Raw genomic sequence first — 21,792 nt, 5'->3', positions numbered from 1 at the left:
TAGAAAGGCAGTAATGTTGTCCCTGTTGTCAAGTTGTTAAACATTCTAGCTACCTTTCTCAATCAAAAAAAAAAAGTCTCAAGTTAGGATGTGAACGTACTTGGGAGAATGTGGTGCTGGTAACAGTGAATTCTGACAAGTAAGGTTGGAAAAGTCTTTGTGATACCATTTGGACAGTATTTGTTGTATGCCAGACCTTTTATTTTATTTATTTGTTTATAAACTTATTTTATTTATTTATTTTTGGCTGTGTTGGGTCTTTGTTGCTGTGCGCGGACTTTCTCTAGTTGTAGCGAGCGGGACTACTCTGTTGCAGTGTGCAGGCTTCTCATTGCGGTGGCTTCTCTTGTTGCGGAGCGTGGGCTCTAGGTGCGTGGGCTTCAGTGGTTGCGATGCGTAGGCTCATTAGTTGTGGCTTGCGGGCTCTAGAGCACAGGCTCAGTAGTTGTGGCACACGGACTTAGTTACTCCGCGGCATGTGGGATCTTCCTGGACCGGGGCTCAAACCTGTGTCCCCTGCCACCAGGGAAGTCCCAGAGACCTTTTATTTTGCATGTGAACAAACTGCTGCTTAATATGATTAATTACTCAGCTAGTTATAAAGTTGGAAGAAAATGTTTTAGGTTAGTTTGGAAGACAGGACACTTGATAGATGAACAAAGATGGGGAAAAAGCATTTCAGATAGACAACAGGTGCAAAAGCTCAGATTTGTAAATAACGTAAAAGGTTAGTTGTTTCTTGTAAGTGGCATATTAATTATAATGGAGTTGTATAAAATGAGGTTGGCGAATAGGCAGGGGCTAGATCAGGGAAGGCCATATATGCTATCCTAGAATATTTATAATTCATCAATAGAGACCCATGGAAGAGTTTTAAGGAGAATTAGTATAGTTGGCTGTTCTTTTAAATGGTGAAAGTTGAATAGAACAGTGATTTCAATATCCATTATAAGAGCCTTGGTAATCAGAGACATTCCAGTAAACTTCACATTTTCTGTACTGCTATGAATAATGTTCAGTAGAGGTGAATCTTTAAGGTAACAACACATTTACTGTTTGAAACCATAAAACTTTTTTCAACTTATGAACTGTATCAGACCTCCAAAAATTTTTCAGAGTAATACAGTATATATTCAAGTACCTTCTATCTTAAGAAATAAAACATGACAGAGGAAGTTGAAATTCTCATCTGTCTTTTACCAGTCCCATTCCTTTTCCTCCATCCTGGAGGTATGTATTTTTCTCTTGCTGTCAGTCTTCTACAAAGACTTCATAGTCTACTTTCTATAAGTTATTTCAGTGTAAGAGACAGATATGCTTTATGTACTGGGTGTCTTTCATAAAAATTGCAGTTTTTGTGTCTGTTTTAAATGCCCAGCAAACCTTCTCTTTAAATTATCGTTTCTTCCTAAAGCATATTGTCATCCCATATTTTCTTTTCATTTTTATGTAGACCTAGTTGTTTTACCTATTAGGTTTGCTTGAAATGAGACATTATCAGTGCTATAAAATATGAATATTCTAGTATTATAACTTTATAAGAGTAACTTACAAACTTAGTAAGAGGTAAAGGGAAATAATATGGACACAGCCTGGTCAGAATGTGTTCCCTGAATTTTTGCCTGTGTACTCAGGTAGGAGTAAAATCTAGTTCAGATACCTGAATTGTGTATTTCTAGTTTCTGGTAAAGTTTAGCATTTATTTATTGAGTTATTACATTTTATTAGGAAATTCCATACAAATTAACTTTCTACCTGGAATATATGTGTTTTATTAAATGTTTGAAAACAATAATTGAATCTTCAACATATGAATTGTTGATGATACTCCAAGTCTTATAGAAGAAGGATTAGTGATTCAGAGAGGTTATGTCATATGTCCAAGATCACATGGCTGGTATGGTGGGAAATTTGAGACTCCAGCATGGATCTTGACTCCATATCTATTATCATTCTATATTTTATGAGAGGACAAAACAGATTCATACTAGGTATAAAAATCAGGGAATGCTAATAGCTCTTAATGAGAGGATGAGACTATTTTTCCCATCAATAACTAAGAAGCATCAAAATACAGTAAAATAATTATTCTGGTGTCAAATCAACTATGTTTAAGTCTTGAACAGGGTAACTGTCTTATACATGTGCTTATTCCTCAGTAATTCCTTATGACTAGTTTGGTTTCCATTTGTTGCATAAATGTAAATTAGAGAAAGAGGTGGATAATTAAGGTATTCTTTGAGTTTTTCTCTGCTAGTGTCTATTCAGACATGTTGAACTCAGTTCCTTTAATGCTGAGTTTCAAATCAGCCTTGGCTCTATTTTGGGGCTGGAAAAATTTTTATTGTGGGGAGTTGTCCTGTGCATTGTAGGGTGTTTAGCAGCATCCTTAATACCAGAAGATACCAGTAGTTGCATTTATATCCTCATGTTTGGGGATTAGGGAGACTTCAGGGTCTTGTAATAGAGACACTTTTATTAATAGAGGCACCGCAGTCCTTAAGTGAGAGTAGAATGTATATTTGACATATGCTTACAGAAAGAACACAGTCAAGAAACTACTTAAGAAAGAGGCAGTGGTTACATTGAAGCTAAAGTGTTGTAGCATCCAAGAAATAGAAAAAGCACTAAACTAAGCAAGATACAAATATGGGTTCGTCTTAGAACAAGGTAGGATGTAAATGAATAAATGGTTGTGAATTTCAGAAAGATACTTGATGGGGGAAAGATAATTATTAAGATTTTAATTTACAGATTGGGCTGTGTTTTAAAAATTGTTTTGAGAATGAATGTCTTTGGTTTCAGTGAAATTTTTCTCTCAAACACGTATTCAACAAATATTTGAATGCCTTACATGGGCCAGATGCTAGGACTGTCATAGCAAGCAAGATGACATTGTCCCTTCCTTTTTTGGAGCTTATACAATTTTGTGGCATTTATCAAATAAAAATATCAAAGATTTATTTATGTGATTTTTTTCTCTATCACTCTTCTTTCCCACGTTTGAGAGCAGAATTCTTGTCTCTTCTTCTCACTGATATATCCCCAGCTTCTAGAACACCTGGTAGACATACAAATATTTGTTAAATGAATAATTGATTAGTTGGGAAGAGACATTAAAAAATTATACATGACTAACCAGAATTGTGATAGGTGCTCCAAAGGGGGTATTATATAATATAAAGCATGTAACAATGGGTCTAACCTAGTCTAAAGCTAGATTAGATTATATGAAGCTTTAATTTTAGGCAGTGATTCTTTTTCCCCAGCTTTTTTTTTTTATTTTTTTTATTTTTTTTATTTTTTTGCTTTATAACAAATTTAATCAGTTATACATATACATATGTTTCCATATCCCCTCCCTTTTGCGTCTCCCTCCCACCCTCCCTATCCCACCCCTCCAGGCGGTCACAAAGTACCGAGCTGATCTCCCTGTGCTATGCGGCTGCTTCCCACTAGCTATCTACCTCACGTTTGGTAGTGTATATATGTCCATGCCGCTCTTTCACTTTGTCACAGCTTACCCTTCCCCCTCCCCATATCCTCAAGTCCATTCTCTAGTAGGTCTGTGTCTTTATTCCAGTCTTACCCCTATGTTCTTCATGACATTTTTTTTTCTTAAATTCCATATATATGTGTTAGCATACAGTATTTGTCTTTCTCTTTCTGACTTACTTCACTCTGTATGACAGACTCTAGGTCTATCCACCTCATTACAAATAGCTCAATTTCATTTCTTTTTATGGCTGAGTAATATTCCATTGTATATATGTGCCACATCTTCTTTATCCATTCATCCGATGATGGACACTTAGGTTGTTTCCATCTCCGGGCTATTGTAAATAGGGCTGCTATGAACATTTTGGTACATGTCTCTTTTTGAATTATGGTTTTCTCAGGGTATATGCCCAGTAGTGGGATTGCTGGGTCATATGGTAGTTCTATTTGTAGTTTTTTAAGGAACCTCCATACCGTTCTCCATAGCGGCTGTACCAATTCACATTCCCACCAGCAGTGCAAGAGTGTTCCCTTTTTTCCACACCCTCTCCAGCATTTATTGTTTCTAGATTTTTTGATGATGGCCATTCTGACTGGTGTGAGATGATATCTCATTGTAGTTTTGATTTGCATTTCTCTAATGAGTAAAGATTTTGAGCATCCTTTCATGTGTTTGTTGGCAGTCTGTATATCTTCTGTGGAGAAATGTCTATTTAGGTCTTCTGCCCATTTTTGGATTGGGTTGTTTGTTTTTTTGTTATTGAGCTGCATGAGCTGCTTATAAATTTTGGAGATTAATCCTTTGTCAGTTGCTTCATTTGCAAATATTTTCTCCCATTCTGAGGGTTGTCTTTTGGTCTTGTTTATGGTTTCCTTTGCTGTACAAAAGCTTTTAAGTTTCATTAGGTCCCATGTGTTTATTTTTGTCTTTATTTCCATTTCTCTAGGAGGTGGGTCAAAAAGGATCTTGCTGTGATTTATGTCATAGAGTGTTCTGCCTATGTTTTCCTCTAAGAGTTTGATAGTGTCTGGCCTTACATTTAGGTCTTTAATCCATTTTGAGCTTATTTTTGTGTATGGTGTTAGGGAGTGATCTAATCTCATACTTTTACATGTTCCTATCCAGTTTTCCCAGCACCACTTATTGAAGAGACTGTCCTTTCTCCACTGTACATTCCTGCCTCCTTTATCAAAGATAAGGTGACCATATGTCCGTGGGTTTAACTCTGGGCTTTCTATCCTGTTCCATTGATCTATCTTTCTGTTTTTGTGCCAGTACCATACTGTCTTGATTACTGTAGCTTTGTAGTATAGTCTGAAGTCAGGGAGCCTGATTCCTCCAGCTCCATTTTTCGTTCTCAAGATTGCTTTGGCTATTCGGGGTCTTTTGTGTTTCCATACAAATTGTGAAATTTTTTGTTCTAGTTCTGTGAAAAATGCCAGTGGTAGTTTGATAGGGATTGCATTGAACCTGTAGATTGCTTTGGGTAGTAGAGTCATTTTCACAATGTTGATTCTTCCAATCCAAGAACATGGTACATCTCTCCATCTATTTGTATCATCTTTAATTTCTTTCATCAGTGTCTTATAATTTTCTGCATACAGGTCTTTAGTCTCCTTAGGTAGGTTTATTCCTAGATATTTTATTCTTTTTGTTGCAATGGTAAATGGGAGTGTTTCCTTGATTTCACTTTCAGATTTTTCATCATCAGTATATAGGAATGCCAGAGATTTCTGTGCATTAATTTTGTATCCTGCAACTTTACCAAATTCATTGATTAGCTCTAGTAGTTTTCTGGTAGCATCTTTAGGATTCTCTATGTATAGTATCATGTCATCTGCAAACAGTGACAGCTTTACTTCTTCTTTTCCAATTTGGATTCCTTTTATTTCCTTTTCTTCTCTGATTGCTGTGGCTAAAACTTCCAAAACTAGGTTGAATAAGAGTGGTGAAAGTGGGCAACCTTGTCTAGTTCCTGATCTTAGTGGAAATGGTTTCAGTTTTTCACCATTGAGGACGATGCTGGCTGTGGGTTTGTCATATATGGCCTTTATTATGTTGAGGAAAGTTCCCTCTATGCCTACTTTCTGCAGGGTTTTTATCATAAATGGGTGTTGAATTTTGTCGAAAGCTTTCTCTGCATCTATTGAGATGATCATATGGTTTTTCTCCTTCAGTTTGTTAATATGGTGTATCACGTTGATTGATTTGCGTATATTGAAGAATCCTTGCATTCCTGGAATAAACCCCACTTGATCATGGTGTATGATCCTTTTAATGTGCTGTTGGATTCTGTTTGCTAGTATTTTGTTGAGGATTTTTGCATCTATGTTCATCAGTGATATTGGCCTGTAGTTTTCTTTCTTTGTGACATCCTTGCCTGGTTTTGGTATCAAGGTGATGGTGGCCTCGTAGAATGAGTTTGGGAGTGTTCCTCCCTCTGCTATATTTTGGAAGAGTTTCAGAAGGATAGGTGTTAGCTCTTCTCTAAATGCTTGATAGAATTCGCCTGTGAAGCCATCTGGTCCTGGGCTTTTGTTTGTTGGAAGATTTTTTATCACAGTTTCAATTTCAGTGCTTGTGATTGGTCTGTTCATATTTTCTATTTCTTCCTGATTCAGTCTTGGCAGGTTGTGCATTTCTAAGAATTTGTCCATTTCTTCCAGGTTGTCCATTTTATTGGCATAGAGTTGCTTACAGTAATCTCTCATGATCTTTTGTATTTCTGTAGTGTCAGTTGTTACTTCTCCTTTTTCATTTCTAATTCTATTGATTTGAGTCTTCTCCCTTTTTTTCTTGATGAGTCTGGCTAATGGTTTATCAATTTTGTTTATCTTCTCAAAGAACCAGCTTTTAGTTTTATTGATCTTTGCTATCGTTTCCTTCATTTCTTTTTCATTTATTTCTGATCTGATTTTTATGATTTCTTTCCTTCTGCTAACTTTGGGATGTTTTTGTTCTTCTTTCTCTAATTGCTTTAGGTGCAAGGTTAGGTTGTTTATTCGAGATGTTTCCTGTTTCTTAAGGTGGGATTGTATTGCTATAAACTTCCCTCTTAGAACTGCTTTTGCTGCATCCCATAGGTTTTGGGTCGTCGTGTCTCCATTGTCATTTGTTTCTAGGTATTTTTTAATTTCCTCTTTGATTTCTTCAGTGATCACTTCGTTATTAAGTAGTGTATTGTTTAGCTTCCATGTGTTTGTATTTTTTACAGACCTTTTCCTGTAATTGATGTCGTCTCATAGCATTGTGGTCGGAAAAGATACTTGATACAATTTCAATTTTCTTAAATTTACCAACGCTTGATTTGTGACCCAAGATATGATCTATCCTGGAGAATGTTCCATGAGCACTGGAGAAAAATGTGTATTCTGTTGTTCTTGGATGGAATGTCCTATAAATATCAATTAAGTCCATCTTGTTTAATTTATCATTTAAAGCTTGTGTTTCCTTATTTATTTTCATTTTGGATGATCTGTCCATTGGTGAAAGTGGGGTGTTAAAGTCCCCTACTATGATTGTGTTACTGTCGATTTCTCCTTTTATGGCTGTTAGTATTTGCCTTACGTATTGAGGTGCTCCTATGTTTGGTGCATAAATATTTACAATTGTTATATCTTCTTCTTGGATCGATCCCTTGATCATTATGTAGTGTCCTTCTTTGTCTCTTCTAGTAGTCCTTATTTTAAAGTCTATTTTGTCTGATATGAGAATTGCTACTCCAGCTTTCTTTTGGTTTCCATTTGCATGGAATATCTTTTTCCATCCCCTTACTTTCAGTCTGTATGTGTGTCTAGGTCTGAAGTGGGTCTCTTGTAGACAGCATATAGATGGGTCTTGTTTTTGTATCCATTCAGCCACTCTGTGTCTTTTGGTGGGAGCATTTAGTCCATTTACATTTAAGGTAATTATCGATATGTATGTTCCTATTCCCATCTTCTTAATTGTTTTGGGTTCGTTATTGTAGGTCTTTTCCTTCTGTTGTGTTTCTTGCCTAGAGAAGTTCCTTTAGCATTTGTTGTAAAGCTGGTTTGGTGGTGCTGAACTCTCTCAGCTTTTGCTTGTCTGTAAACGTTTTAATTTCTCCATCAAATCTGAATGAGATCCTTGCTGGGTAGAGTAATCTTGGTTGCAGGTTTTTCTCCTTCATCACTTTAATTATGTCCTGCCACTCCCTTCTGGCTTGTAGAGTTTCTGCTGAGAGATCAGCTGTTATCCTGATGGGGATTCCCTTGTGTGTTATTTGTTGTTTTTGCCTTGCTGCTTTTAATATGATTTCTTTGTGTTTAGTTTTTGACAGTTTGATTAATATGTGTCTTGGCGTATTTCTCCTTGGATTTATTCTGTATGGGACTCTCTGTGCCTCCTGGACTTGATTAACTATTTCCTTTCCCATATTAGGGAAGTTTTCAACTCTAATCTCTTCAAATATTTTCTCAGTCCCTTTCTTTTTCTCTTCTTCTTCTGGAACCCCTATAATTCGAATGTTGGTGCGTTTAATGTTGTCCCAGAGGTCTCTGAGACTGTCCTCTGTTCTTTTCATTCTTTTTTCTTTATTTTGCTCTGCAGCAGTTATTTCCACTATTTTATCTTCCACCTCACTTATCCGTTCTTCTGCCTCAGTTATTCTGCTATTGATCCCATCTAGAGTATTTTTTATTTCATGTATTGTGTTTTTAATCGATGCTTGATTCATCTTTAGTTCTTCTAGGTCCTTGTTAACTGTTTCTTGCATTTTGTCTATTCTATTTCCAAGATTTTGGATCTGGGAAATAGAATCTTGGATCATCTTTACCATCATTATTCTGAATTCTTTTTCAGGTAGACTGCCTATTACCTCTTCATTTGTTAGGTCTGGTGGGTTTTTATCTTGCTCCTTCTCCTGCTGTGTGTTTTTCTGTCTTCTCATTTTGCTTATGTTACTGTGTTTGGGGTCTCCTTTTTGCAGGCTGCAGGTTCGTAGTTCCTGTTGTTTTTGGTGTCTGTCCCCAGTGGCTAAGGTTGGTTTAGTGGGTTGTGTAGGCTTCCTGGTGGAGGGGACTAGTGCCTGTGTTCTGGTGAATGAGGCTGGATCTTGTCTTTCTGGTGGGCAGGTCCACGTCTGGTGGTGTGTTTTGGGGTGTCTGTGGACTTTTTATGATTTTAGGCCACCTCTCTGCTAATGGGTGGCGTTGTGTTCCTGTCTTGCTAGTTGTTTGGCTTAGGGTGTCCAGCACTGTAGCCTGCTGGTCGTTGAGTGAAGCTGGGTGCTGGTGTTGAGATGGAGATCTCTGGAAGATTTTCGCCGTTTGATATTATGTGGAGCTGGGAGGTCTCTTGTGGACCAGTGTCCTGAAGTTGGCTCTCCCACCTCAGAGGCACAGCACTGACTCCGGGCTCCTCAATTTGGGATGATGTGTTGTCTATTCATGTATTCCACAGATGCAGGGTACATCAAGTTGATTGTGGAGCTTTAATCCGCTGCTTCTGAGGCTGCTGGGAGAGGTTTCCCTTTCTCTTCTTTGTTCTCACAGCTCCTGGGTCTCAGCTTTGGATTTGGCCCCGCCTCTGCATGTAGGTCGCCGGAGGGCGTCTGTTCTTCGCTCAGATAGGACAGGGTTAAAGGAGCAGCCTCTTCGGGGACTCTGGCTCACTGAGGCCGGGAGGGAGGGAGGGGCACGGAGTTCGGGGCGAGCCTGCAGCGGCAGAGGTCGACGTGACGTTGCACCAGCCCGAGGCGCGCCGTGCGTTCTCCCAGGGAAGCCGCCCCTGGATCCCGGGACCCCGGCAGTGGCGGGCTGCACAGGCTCCCGGAAGGGCGGTGTGGGCAGTGACCTGCGCTCGCACACAGGCTTCTTGGCGGCGGCAACAGCAGCCCCAGCGTCGCACGCCTGTCACTGGGTTCCGCGCTTTCAGTCGCGACTCGCGCCCGTCCGTGGAGCCCCTTTAAGCAGCGCTCTTAATCCCCTCTCCTCGCGCACCAGGAAACCAAGAGGGAAGAAAAAGTCTCTTGCCTCTTCGGCAGCTCCAGAGTTTTCCCGGACTCCCTCCCGGCTAGCTGTGGCACATTAGCACCCTTCAGGCTGAGTTCTCGCCGCCAGCCCCAGTCCTCTCCCTGCGCTCCGACCGAAGCCCGAGCCTCAGCTTCCAGCGCTGCGCGCCCCGGCGGGCGAGCAGACAAGCCTCTCGGGCTGGTGAGTGCCGCTCGGCACCGATCCTCTGTGTGGGGATCTCTCCGCTTTGCCCTACCCAGGTATGTGGGGAGTTTCTTGCCTTTTGGGAGGTCTGGGGTCTTCTGCCAGCGTTCAGTAGGTGTTCTGTAGGAGTTGTTCCACGTGTAGCTGTATTTCTGGTGTATCCGTGGGGAGGAAGGTGTTCTCCGCGTCTTACTCTTCCGCCATCTTACCCGGAACTCTTCCCCAGCTTTTTTGAGGTATAATTGACAAATAAAATTGTATATATTTAAAGTATACAATGTGATGATTTGACATATGTATACTTTGTGCAGTGATTACCACAATCAGGTTAACTAACATGTCTGTCACCTCACATAGTTAACTTCTTTGGTGTGTGTGATGAGAAAGCTTAAAATCTGCTTTCTTAGCAAATTTCAAGTACACAACACAATATTACTAACTCTAGTCAGCATGCCGTACATTAGATTCCCAGAGCTTATTTGTCTTATAGCAGAAGGCTTAATACTCTGACTAGCATTGCTGCATCTCCCCTAACACTCCAGTCTCTGGTAACCACCACTGAGTTTGACTTTTTTTTTTTTTTCCAGATTCCACATATAAGTGAGATCATACAGTACTTGTTTTTGTCTGGCTAACTTCGCTTAGCATAATGTCCTTAGATTCATCCATGTTGTTGCAAATGGCAGAATTTCCTTCTTTCTTATGCCTGAATAATATTCCATTGTTGATACACATCACATCTTCTTTATCCGTTCATCCACTAATGGACACTTAGATTGTTTCCTTAGTACACTTGGCTATTGTAAATATTGCTGCGATGAACACATGGGTGCAGATATTTCTTTGAGATAGTGATTTTGTTTCCTTCGGATATATACCCAGAAGTGGAATTTCTGGATCATGTGTTAGTTCTATTTTTAATTTTTTGAGGACCTCCCATACTGTTTTCCATAGTGGCTGCACCAATTTACATTCCCACCAACAGTACTCAAGGGTGTTGGTGGGAGTTTAACAGCCATCCTAACAGGCATGAGGTGATATCACTGTGCTTTTGATTTACGTTTCCCCGGTGATTAGTGATGTTGAGCATCTTTTCATGAACCTGTAGCTGTTTGTATATCTTCTTTGGAGAAATGTCTGTTCAGTTCCTCTGTTCATTTTTTAATCAGATTGTTTTTTGCCATTGAGTTGTGTGAGTCTCTATATATTTTGGATGTTAACTTTTTATCAGGTGCATTGTTTGCAAATATTTTTATAGGTTGCCTATTCATTGTTGGTTTCTGTGCAGAAGCTTCTTAGTTTGATGTATCCCGCATGTTTATTTTTACATTTGTTGTTTGTACTTTTGGCATTATGTCTAAAAAAATTATCACCAAGACCAGTATAAAGGAGCTTTTCCTCTATGTTTTCTTCTAGGAATTTTAGGATTTCAGTGATTTTTAAAACCAAGATTTTAAGAATGAGTAGGAGTTATCTAGACATGTTTTAGGAGTAAGAATGGGGGTTGGAATGCACTGTAGGCTGAAGGAACAACTTTATGTGAATGCCTGAGTTGGGATACAGTGTGGCTTTTTTTAGGGTTTGAGTGTTGGCAGGCTTGGGGTAGGGGCTTGTGGGTAGCATGATACCAGGAGACATACTAACTTTTCTTCAATTATGTACTGAAATACTGAACATTTGTAGTAAAAACAATTATGTCATTACAATATTAGCAACTAAAATAGAAAAAACTTTCAAATGGTAGTTTAAAAATATTTTGATTCTGATACTTGATGAAAACTTGTTTTAATTAATTAGAAAATGAGACTCCATCTTCCATCTGTGTACTGATGATCTCTGGGTCTGTGTTTCTACCTCCAGATGTTTTTGTTTTAATTGATGCCCATAGCCAAGTTAGCATATCCAAAAGTGAACTCCTTTTATATCTACCAGTCATATAAGACAAAAAAAAAAAAATTTCATGGATTTTCTGTCTCAGTGAATGTTTCTCAATTTCTCAAGCCAGAAATCTTTTTTTAACATCTTTTTTGTTGTTGTTGTTAGTAAAACAGATCTTTATTCAAATATAAAAGTTTTTCCCCACAAAAATATTTTCTAAATGTATGATGTGGAAATACCATAGAGAATATTCTACTAGACTATCATATGTATGAAAAGTATGAAAAACTCAATATATATGCAAAATCAATTTACCTTTGGAAATTACATCTTTATCACAATTAATGCTTTAATAAATCTCTTTGTTTACTTTCTCCCCCACGTCCTGTATGTCATAATATGTTCCCTGACTTATGAACTAGAGGTGATTTCTTTTGAAACAATGAATATCTCTTTATAGCATCATCCATGGAAGTAACTGTCCTGCTGGTTAGCACTACCATCCTATTCATGGTGCTGAGTCTGATGGAAAGCCTTTAAATTAGCCATGTGAGAATTTACTCTGAGTTCTTACAGGGATGAAGAACATAGTCTTATTTATTCCAGAAAAATATTTGTTTACATGCTAACAAATCTACAATAAAAATCAAGAAGAGTATGCATAGCCAATGGAACTGGACTATTTTTACACAAGAACTAGATAAATCTTACAATTTCATTAATCTTACGATCACTAATATTTTTTTAACATCTTTATTGGAGTATAATTGCTTTACAGTGGTGTGTTAGTTTCTGCTTTATAACAAAGTGAATCAGCTAATACGTATGCATATATCCCCATATCTCTTCCCTCTTGCGTCTCCCTCCCACCCTCCGTATCCCACCCTTCTAAGAGGTCACAAAGCACCCAGCTGATCTCCCTGTGCTATGTGTCAAGCCAGAAATCTTTACCCCTCTCACTCCCACCTGAAAATAATGAAACTATATCACCATTTAATTTTTTTTCCATTTAATTGTATTATATGGCTTAAAGCCATTCTCTTTTTCTTAGGTATTCTTCTGCCTAAATTTATGTTCTTGTTTTCTCTCTGCTGTATTTCTGCTGGTTTTCTAACCATTCTAGCTTTTATTCATCTTTCCCCTTAATGTGTCTGTGTGCCACTTCCTGTGTGAGTGATCTTTTCTGAATGCAAAGCTAATCCTGTCTCTTGACTACTTAAATGCCTACCATAGCTCATTCTGGCTCTAAGGGTAAATATTAACTACTTGGCAAAATGTGCTAGGCTCTTCCGGATCCCTGTCGTGTGCATCTCTCCAGCCTTTTATATTGCCCTTCTTTCTTTTACCATACTTTTTCAGCTTTTAGACATGCTGCTTAAATTAGTTGAAACTTAAAATTTAAAAATCAGTTCTTCATCACCTGTACTGGAGAGCCCAAGTACAGAACATTTCTATCATTACACAGAGTTCTGTTGGGTAGTGCTACATTTAAGCATATTAAGCTTTTTTTCCCCTATCTCTTTACGCATGCTGCTCTCCTTTGCTAAATGTGTAATGTGCCCTTCCTTGTTTTGCCTCGCTAATTCTCATTCTTCCATTAAGACTCAGTTTGGATGTCCTGATTTCTGGAAAACCTTCCCAGATACCACCTTTTCTTGTCTCTTCCAACTCCAAAGTCTGAATTCTTGCCTTTTGCCTTAATGTTTATTGCATTTAAGTTCAGGAGTCAGTGTTTGAAAGAAGAATTCCAGCAGATACAAAGTATTGAAATTTTGTATAAATTATAGTTTTAGTCAATATAGTTTTATACTGAGTGTGGTATGGATTTGCCACCATGGAAGTAAAGATACACTTAAATAGATTTATCATTTGAGTACTTACTGAAGAAGCACTTCATTAAATAATTGTGACCTTAGGAAAAGATAGTTTGTATGTTACATAGGTCACAGTTTTTCACATTTGCTACTTGAATGATAATTACATACATCTAATTAGATTTTAAAACACAGAATTGAATCTAGCAACTCAAGAATTTGTCTGAAGGTAAATTTAAGAATAGAAAAGCATTGTAGCAGATGTATTTTCATTACAAAAATACAGTATTAAATTTGTAAGTATCACGTCAACTTTAGTAATTAGCATTATTATAAGCAGAGTGGGGAGTGCAGAAAGCATCAGTATGGGTACCTACCCTCACTCAAGTTTATAATATTGTTGCTTATCATCAGCAAGTTTTACTGCTGCTCTACTTTAGTTACCCACTATTCCCCATATCTCACCATCACTTGGTATATTTCACTTCTGTAATCATTAGTTCAGATATATCTCTGTTTGACCAAGATGAGGAAAGATTCATTTCAGCATAATTTTAGACCTTCAGAAATGGTATTAGTGAGCCAAAGAGAACTTAAGAAAGGAAAATGTGAGTTTTTGGGTGAGGGGGGAGAAGACTTCAAATTTTTGCCCAGGGCTTGTCTTTTGTTCTAGGAAAGGGAAAAAAGACTCGTTCTTCTTCTTATTTGTAGTAGATTTGGCGACTGTATTTTCCAAACCAAAGATCTGGATGCATCTTCTAAAGAGAGGTGGGTTTTTTGTTTTGGTTTCTGTTTGCTTTGGGTTTTGTTAATCTATCTAGAAATATGAGGCTATCATGGGATAGGTTTAGATGCCAAATATTAGAATGCCTCTTTATGGCTTATGGAACAGTAGATTTCTCAAGATATTTCTGAACTCATATTCAAATTTAAAAGGTATAACTACCAGAACCCCAGTTTCCTGAATTCAGTTGAGTTTAGTTACACTTGGGTTTGGAAAGGCTTCATTGATATAGCTTAGATATTTAAATTGTGTGGCACAAAAAATATACAACAGGCATTTAAAGACAAACAGATATTAATGAGGAATGGTTTAATTAGGGATGCTTTCTTAGAAGACCTGGGCTTTAGTAGACAAAAGGTGGAATGGAGAAGAACAAGTAGAGGCCTATAGAGGAAACGAAAAAGGAATGAATAGAGTGTGATGAATAGAGTTGAGACAGGTTAAGAACACCTGACCAGAACAGAGGGTTGACTATACATATAGACATTGATTTCACCTATTGGGGAGGGATTAGATTCATCTCATGAGCTCTCCTATAAAATCTCATTCATATGAACATATCACATCGTCCTTATATTTGCCTTCTCATCCTTTTAGTCTCAAAAGCTTTTTTTGAAAATAGTTTTTCTATGTGTACTTGTATCATACTTTTGCTTTTAAATCATTGTTCTACTTTGGTTCAAAAGGGTCTTTATTTTTGAAGATCATGAGATTTTTAGTATGCCATGAGCGTGCAGAAAGCTGTTACCTTTCCACACTCATTGATGACTGTGCCATCTAATTTTCATTCTTCCATCTTTACTCTCAACCCTGACGTCATTTATGTTGACTTTATTTTTCATAAGGATAACCTATCAAGTTGCCTAAACTTCACAGTTCATATAGTTCTCAATAATGACTTTCACTTTTCTCTGCTTCAAAAATCATGTTATGCCGTATTTAAAATTTTGGGCAAGGATTTTTTTGGGCTGCGCCACATGGCTTACGGGATCTTAATACCCTGACCAGGGATCAAACCTGTGCCCCTTTTCAGTGGAAGTGCAGAGTCCTAACCACTGGACTGCCAGGGAAGTCCCATTGGTGAGGTTTATTGAGGTATAATTTACAAAGTATAGTTCTGTGAGTTCTCACACACTAACAGTTGGATAACCAACTCCTCAGCATTCAAGATATAGAACAGTTTGACCATCCCCAAAAGTTCTTTTTTACTCTTTGGTAGTCATCTCCTTACCCATACCCAAGCACTAACAACCATTGATCTGATTTTGACCCTATAGTGTTATATGAATGGAATCATACAGTATGTACTTTTGAGTCTGGCTTCCTTCACTTAACAGTATGCATTTCAGATATATCCATGTTGTTGCATGTATCAATAGTTTATTCCTTTTGATGTGTAGTAGTCTCTTGTATCACTGTTTATGCATTCAACAGTTGAAGGACATTGGGTAATTGTGAATGAAACTCTACAAACACTTGTGTACAGGTATTTGTATAAATGTAGTTTTCATTCTGTTGGTTAAATAAGAGTGGGATTGTTGGATCACGTGGTGATGTGTGTATAGCTTGTTAGAAATTATCAAATTGTTTTCCAAAGTTGTGCCATTTGGCATTCCTTCCTATAATTTATGAGAAATCCAGTTGTTGTGCATCCTTAGAAGCATGTGGTATTAGCAGTTTCTTTTTAGCCATTCAAATAGGTGTGTAATATTTTGTTGGGATTTTAATTTGCATATCAATGATAAATGATGTGGAGTACCTTTTTGTATGCTAATTTGCCATCCATTTGTTTTCTGTGATGTGTCTGTTCAAATCTGTTACCCTCGCCCTTTTTTTGAGTGGTTTGTTTTCTTGAGTTTCTGGATTTAAATTCTTCATTAAATATATTATTTGCAAAAATTTTACATATGCTATTAACCACTATTACTACTACTTTTACTTTAGTCAGTTATCTTTTAGAGCAGTTAAAACTGGGAAAATGTCTCTTTTTTTTTGTAATTGAAGTATAGTAGGTTTACAATATTGTGTTAGTTTCAGGTGTACAGCAAAGTAATTCAGATATATGTATGTATATATATATATGTATATATATGTAAGTATATATTCAGATTATTTTCCATTATAGATTATTACAAGATGTTAAATATAGTTCCCTTTCCTATGCAGTAAATCCTTGTTGTTTATTTTATATATAGTAGTGTGTATCTGTTAATCCCATACTTCTAATTTATCCTTCCCTCTTCCCCCTTACCATAACTTTGTTTTCAATGTCTTTGAGTCTGTTTCTGTTTTGTAAATAAATTCATTTGTATTATTTATTAGATTCCACATGAGTGATACCATGTGGTATTTGTCGTTCTGTGTCTGACTTATTTATGATAGTCTCTAGGTCCATCCATGTGCTGCAAATGGCAATGTTTCATTCTTTTTTATTGCTGAGTAATATTCCTCTGTGTGTGTGTGTGTGTGTGTCTCTGTGTGTGTCTCTGTGTGTGTGTGTATACCACATCTTCTTTATCCTTTCATCTGTTGATGGACACTTTGGCTGTTGTAAATAGTGCTGCTGTGAACATTGGGGTGCATGTGTCTTTTCAAATTAGAGTTTTCATCTTTTCTGGGTACATACCCAGGAGTGGGATTGCTGGATCATATGGTACCTCTATTTTTAGTTTTTTAAGGATCCTCCATACTGTTTTCCTTGTTTTTTTTTTTTGTTTGTTTGTTTGTTGGAGTTTGGGTTATGGAAATATTAGTGTCTTTACTAGATCTATTTCCTAGCAAAATTCTTTTTATCTCAGCATTCCTCTATCTCATCACTAATCAGGAAAATCAGTTGACTTGGAACTATAAACAAAAACAAAACAATATATTTATGTACCTCACTGAATCAGCCTAGAAAAATTGACTTCTGAGGGTGCTAAAGTACCTGTCAAGATGCAGCATGCACAGCTTTCCAGGTTGTGTTGGCCATTTGTATGTCTTCTTTGGAGAATTGTCTGTTTAGGTCTTCTGCCCATTTTTTGATTGGCTTGTTTGTATTTTTATTATTAAGTTGTATGAGTTGTTTTTATATCTTGGAAATAAAGCCCTTGTCGGTCACATCATTTGCAAATATTTTCTCCCACTCTGTAGGTTGTCCTTTCATTTTGATTGTGTTTGACTGTGCAAAAGCTTTCAAGTTTGATTAGATCCCCCAAAATGGGAAATTTTCTTTTATATTTCCTTTCATCTTAACCATTTTTGGGGAATCTTAACTTCTTTCCATAAATCCAGATGTTTGGGTGGTAACATTTTCTTCTGCCTGAAGAATTTCCTTTCACATTTCTTGTAGTGCAGATCTTCTCATAATTAGTCTTTCAGTTTTTGTCTGTCTGAAATGTCTTTATTTCACCTTCATCTTTGAAAGGTGCTTTTGTTGAATATAGAATTCTGGGTTGATAGTTTCTTTCAACACTTTAAAGGTATCATTCTGTTATCTTCTAGATTGCATAGTTTTGGATGTGAAGTGTGCTGTCATTCTCACCTATTTCTTGTGTATGTATTTTAGGGTATTACCAGTTCTGTTTAACATTAACTGGAGGCCTTAGTCAAAACAATTAAATTAAGGAGGTGGGGGGGAAGCACAGTGATTTGAAAGAGAAAATACAGTTGTGGTTTTCCACAGGTGTTTGTGTATAAAAATGTAAGAGAATCTATAGATATGTTATTAAAACTACTAGAAGAGTTTAGCAAGTTTACTGGATATAAATTGGCCACATCCATGTATACCAAAAAGAAACAAGTTTTTTTTAGAAGTTAACATTTTTAGTTGGCCATAAGAACTATAAGCAAGAATAACTCCAATAAATGATATGTTTGACCTTTGTTAAGAAAATCATTGAATGGTATTAAGAATATTTTTTCAAATTATAAAATAGTAATCTTTAACACATTGTGGTATGCACTTAGGAGTAGAAAAACAGATCAATGAATGGAGAGCCTAAAAACAGATCCACAAAAAACGGTTGATAAGTTGGGCTTAATCAAAGTTACAAACCTTTGTGCTTCAAAAGACATCATCAAGAATGTGAAAAGACAACGCACAGACTTGTAGAAAATATTTGCAGATAGATCATATATCTGATAAGGGACCTATATCCATATGAACTTTTATAGCTCAATAATGAGAAGACAAATGACCCCAACTAAAAAATAAGCAAAGGATTTGAATAGACATTTCACTGAAGAACATATTTGAATTACCAGTAGCACATAATAAGATGTTCAATATCATTAATCACTAGGAAAATGAGATATCACTTCATACTCACTAAAATGGCTGTAATTGAAAAGACAAGTGTTGGTAAACTGTGGAGAAATTGCTAGTGGGAATATAAAATGGTCTAGCTACTTTGGAAGACAGTTTGGCAGTTTCCTAAAATCTTAAACATAAAAATACTATATGACCCAAAGATTTCATTTCTATGTGTACTTACCCAATAGAAATGATAATATACGTCCACAAATGCCCATAGCAGCATTATTGACAATAAGACAAAAAGTAGAAACAACCCAAAGTTCCATCAGCTGTCAAATGGATATACAAATGTGGTGAAGTACTAATATGTGCTACAACATAGATGAACATCAGACATTATACTCAGTGAAAGAAGCCAGACAGAAAAGTGCACATATTACATGATTTTATTTATTTGAAATATCCAGAAAAGGCAAATTTATAGAGACAGAAAGTGGATTAATCAGTACCTGGGGTTGGTTGTAGGAATGAGGAGACTAGATGGGCAGAAGGGTTCTTTTGGAGGTGATGGAATGTTCTAAAATTAGATTGTTGTGATGATTGTGCACCTTTGTATATATATTAAAATCATTGAATTGTATACTTACAATGAGTGAATTTTATGGTAGGAAATTATATCTCAGTAAAGTATTAATAAAAAAAAATCCAGACTTGCATTTTGGGATTGCTTAGGACATAAAGATAGCCTTACTAATCAGTTGAGATGGAATGGCGCTTGGGATAAAATTAGATTTCTATATTAGACTCTTCATAAAAATGAATTCTAATGGATTAAAGGACTACATTTGTAAAGCAAAACTTCAAAATTGTATACATACACATAGAATAATTACCTATGACTTAAAAATTTTTTTCTTATACAAGAAAAAATGTACAAACCATAATACAAGATACAAAAAAAAGTTTGTTTATGCTACATTACAACAAGACAACCCCCCCCCCAAAAAAAAACCTCTGAAAAAAATATTAAAATCAGCTATACCTCAAAAAGCCCCCTGCAAAACTTCTGGTATAAGAGAACAAAATGAAAAATCAAGCCATAACTGGGGGGGTGGGGAAGGGTACAGTTCATGAAATTGCTAATTATTACCCAGAATACTAAAACTGACTGAATTTTTGAAAAGCCAGTGGTTCAGTTGAAAAGTGGCAAAAGGACCTTTTCTCGGCGCGGTGCGGATCGGGTGTTCGGACTGTAGCGGATGCTCCGGTCCGGAATCATGGCTGTTCCCGTTCGAGTCGTTTATTGTGGCGCTTGAGGCTACAAGTCCAAGTATCTTCAGCTTAAGAAGAAGTTAGAAGATGAGTTCCCTGGACGCCTGGACATCGTGGGTCCTGGGGATGGGGAAGGAGTCAAACATGGGTCACGTCCGTCCCTCAGCCCTGGGTGTCCGTCCTTCAGCCCTGGATGGCAGCGGGGGTGGTGTGGGTCAGCCCCACCCTTCGCCCCCATTCTCCATTCCTTGGGCAACGGCGGGTGTCCCCAGGAGGGCATCTCAGTCCTGCCAACACCTCTCCCTCTTCCCAGTGTGGCGAGGGGACGCCCCAGGTCACCGGTTTCTTTGAAGTGTTGGTAGCGGGGAAGTTGGTTCACTCCAAGAAGGGAAGCGATGGCTATGTGGACACGGAGAGCAAGTTTCTGAAGCTGGTGGCCGCCATCAAAGCCACTTTGGCTCAGGCCTGATGGGCCCTGAAGGCAGAGTCCAGTGACCTTGGCCCAGCCCCTCTCGGCAGACGCTTCATGACAGGAAGGACTGAAATGTCTCGTGGACGCCTGGTCCTTCCCTGATGTTCTTACGGCTACCGGTTGGGGTAGAGATGGACAGCCCTGGTCTTTGCCTGCGTGTGTGGGAGTGTGCGTGTGTCCCCAGGAGTCTTAACTTTGCACGCTGGTCCTGCTTCCTTCCTTTCCCCCGCTGTCCCGCATCTCCCTGCACCCCCACCATGTCTTCCTTCTACCCTCTGGTGTTTGGGGCGGTCCTGCTCCAGGCTTCCTTTTCAAGGGGAAGCCGAGAGCGGATCAGGACGGGTGAGTCTCACATTTCAGCAGTGATTGCAACGGTTCACAACTCAATAAACGTTGATGAGGTTAAAATGTAAAAAAAAAAAAAAAGAAAAGTGGCAAAAGGGCAATGTGAAAATACAACATTTCAAAATACGCTAAATTTTAGTAATAATTAGGTAACTGCAAATTAAAATAAGTGATTTTATTTTCATATGTGTGACAAATATAAAGCCTGGTAATACCAAGTTTTGGCGAGTATTTGTGGGAAACAGGAACTCTTTAACATTACTGTTAGAACTGTAGGATGATTCAACCATATAGTGCAGTATCTAGTAAAGTTGAAAATGTTCATACTTGAGAGCCAAGTGATTCTTCCACTTATAGATTTCTACCCCAGAAAACTCTTAACACTTGGACAGGATCACACATTTATGAAGATTTTTAATGCAGTTCTGTTTGTAATAACAAAAAAAGTGAAAAGTCACACAGTTCTCAACAGAGAAATGGATAAACTGCATGTACTTATATAAATGAACTCTATAGTCAAACAAAATGAACTAGGAATTTTGGCTTTTGGTAAGGGTGATCTAAGTTATCTAGATCAATCCTTCTGCTGAAAACAATGGAAAATGCTAGGTTAAAAAAATTTTTTTTAAGAGCTGAAAAGATAGTTGGGAATACCCAGGCTAATGTTAGAAGTAAGAAGAAAATAAGAGGTAAAAAACTGCTTAAGCGTGAAGTCATTTGTTTTATTTGTTCTTTCCTGGCTGACTAGCCAAGAGGATCAGAATTCAAGTCCTGTAACTTGTTCAAGGTAGATATCCTTATATTCCTATCCAAATTAAGCTGGGACTTTAGAGGACCTTGCCTTCAGGGTAAATGCAACCAGACCTATATCATCTTTTTTCCCTGCAGACCCAGGAGGTTGCCTGATGATCAAAGCAGGAAAAGGAAAACGTAAAGGAAGGAAAATATCTGAGATTGAACTTGTCACAGACTGGCCTTCTAACAGACCTGTACCCTGAGTCAATCAAGGAACTTCAGGCCATGAAATTGGTTGAAGTGTTGCTGTGGTCTGAATGTTTTGTGTCTCTCCAGAATTCCTAGGTGGAAAACCTAAGGGCCAAAGAGATGGTATTAGGAGGTGGGACCTTCAGGAAGTGATTAGGTCCTAAGGGTGGAGCCCTCATGATTGGGATTACTGCCCTTATAAAGGAGGCCCCAGAGAGCTAGCTTGCCCCTTCCACTGTGTGAGGACACAGGGAGAAGTTGGCATTCTGTAACCTGGAAGAGAGCCTTTACCAGAATCTGACTGTGCTTGCACCCTGATCTTGGACTTTCA

General features: G+C 37.8%; 1 protein-coding gene and 1 pseudogene across 11 annotated transcripts in view; both read left to right on the top strand.

The window, feature by feature from the left end:
* LCORL (ligand dependent nuclear receptor corepressor like) overlaps positions 1–21,792 on the top strand; it is a 185,218-nt gene that overhangs the window by 21,277 nt on the left and 142,149 nt on the right. The window lies entirely within an intron of this gene.
* On the top strand, positions 19,609–20,559 carry LOC309797139 (selenoprotein W-like; annotated as a pseudogene). The gene is made up of 2 exons (XR_014296144.1): positions 19,609–19,773; positions 19,974–20,559. The product of XR_014296144.1 is annotated as a selenoprotein W-like (transcript).

This window comes from Mesoplodon mirus (assembly GCF_964341445.2).
Source record: "Mesoplodon mirus genome assembly, chromosome: 2".
Taxonomy (NCBI): domain Eukaryota; kingdom Metazoa; phylum Chordata; class Mammalia; order Artiodactyla; family Ziphiidae; genus Mesoplodon; species Mesoplodon mirus.
Note: the sequence above shows the minus strand (reverse complement) of the source record. Positions and strands in the feature narration are given on the sequence as shown.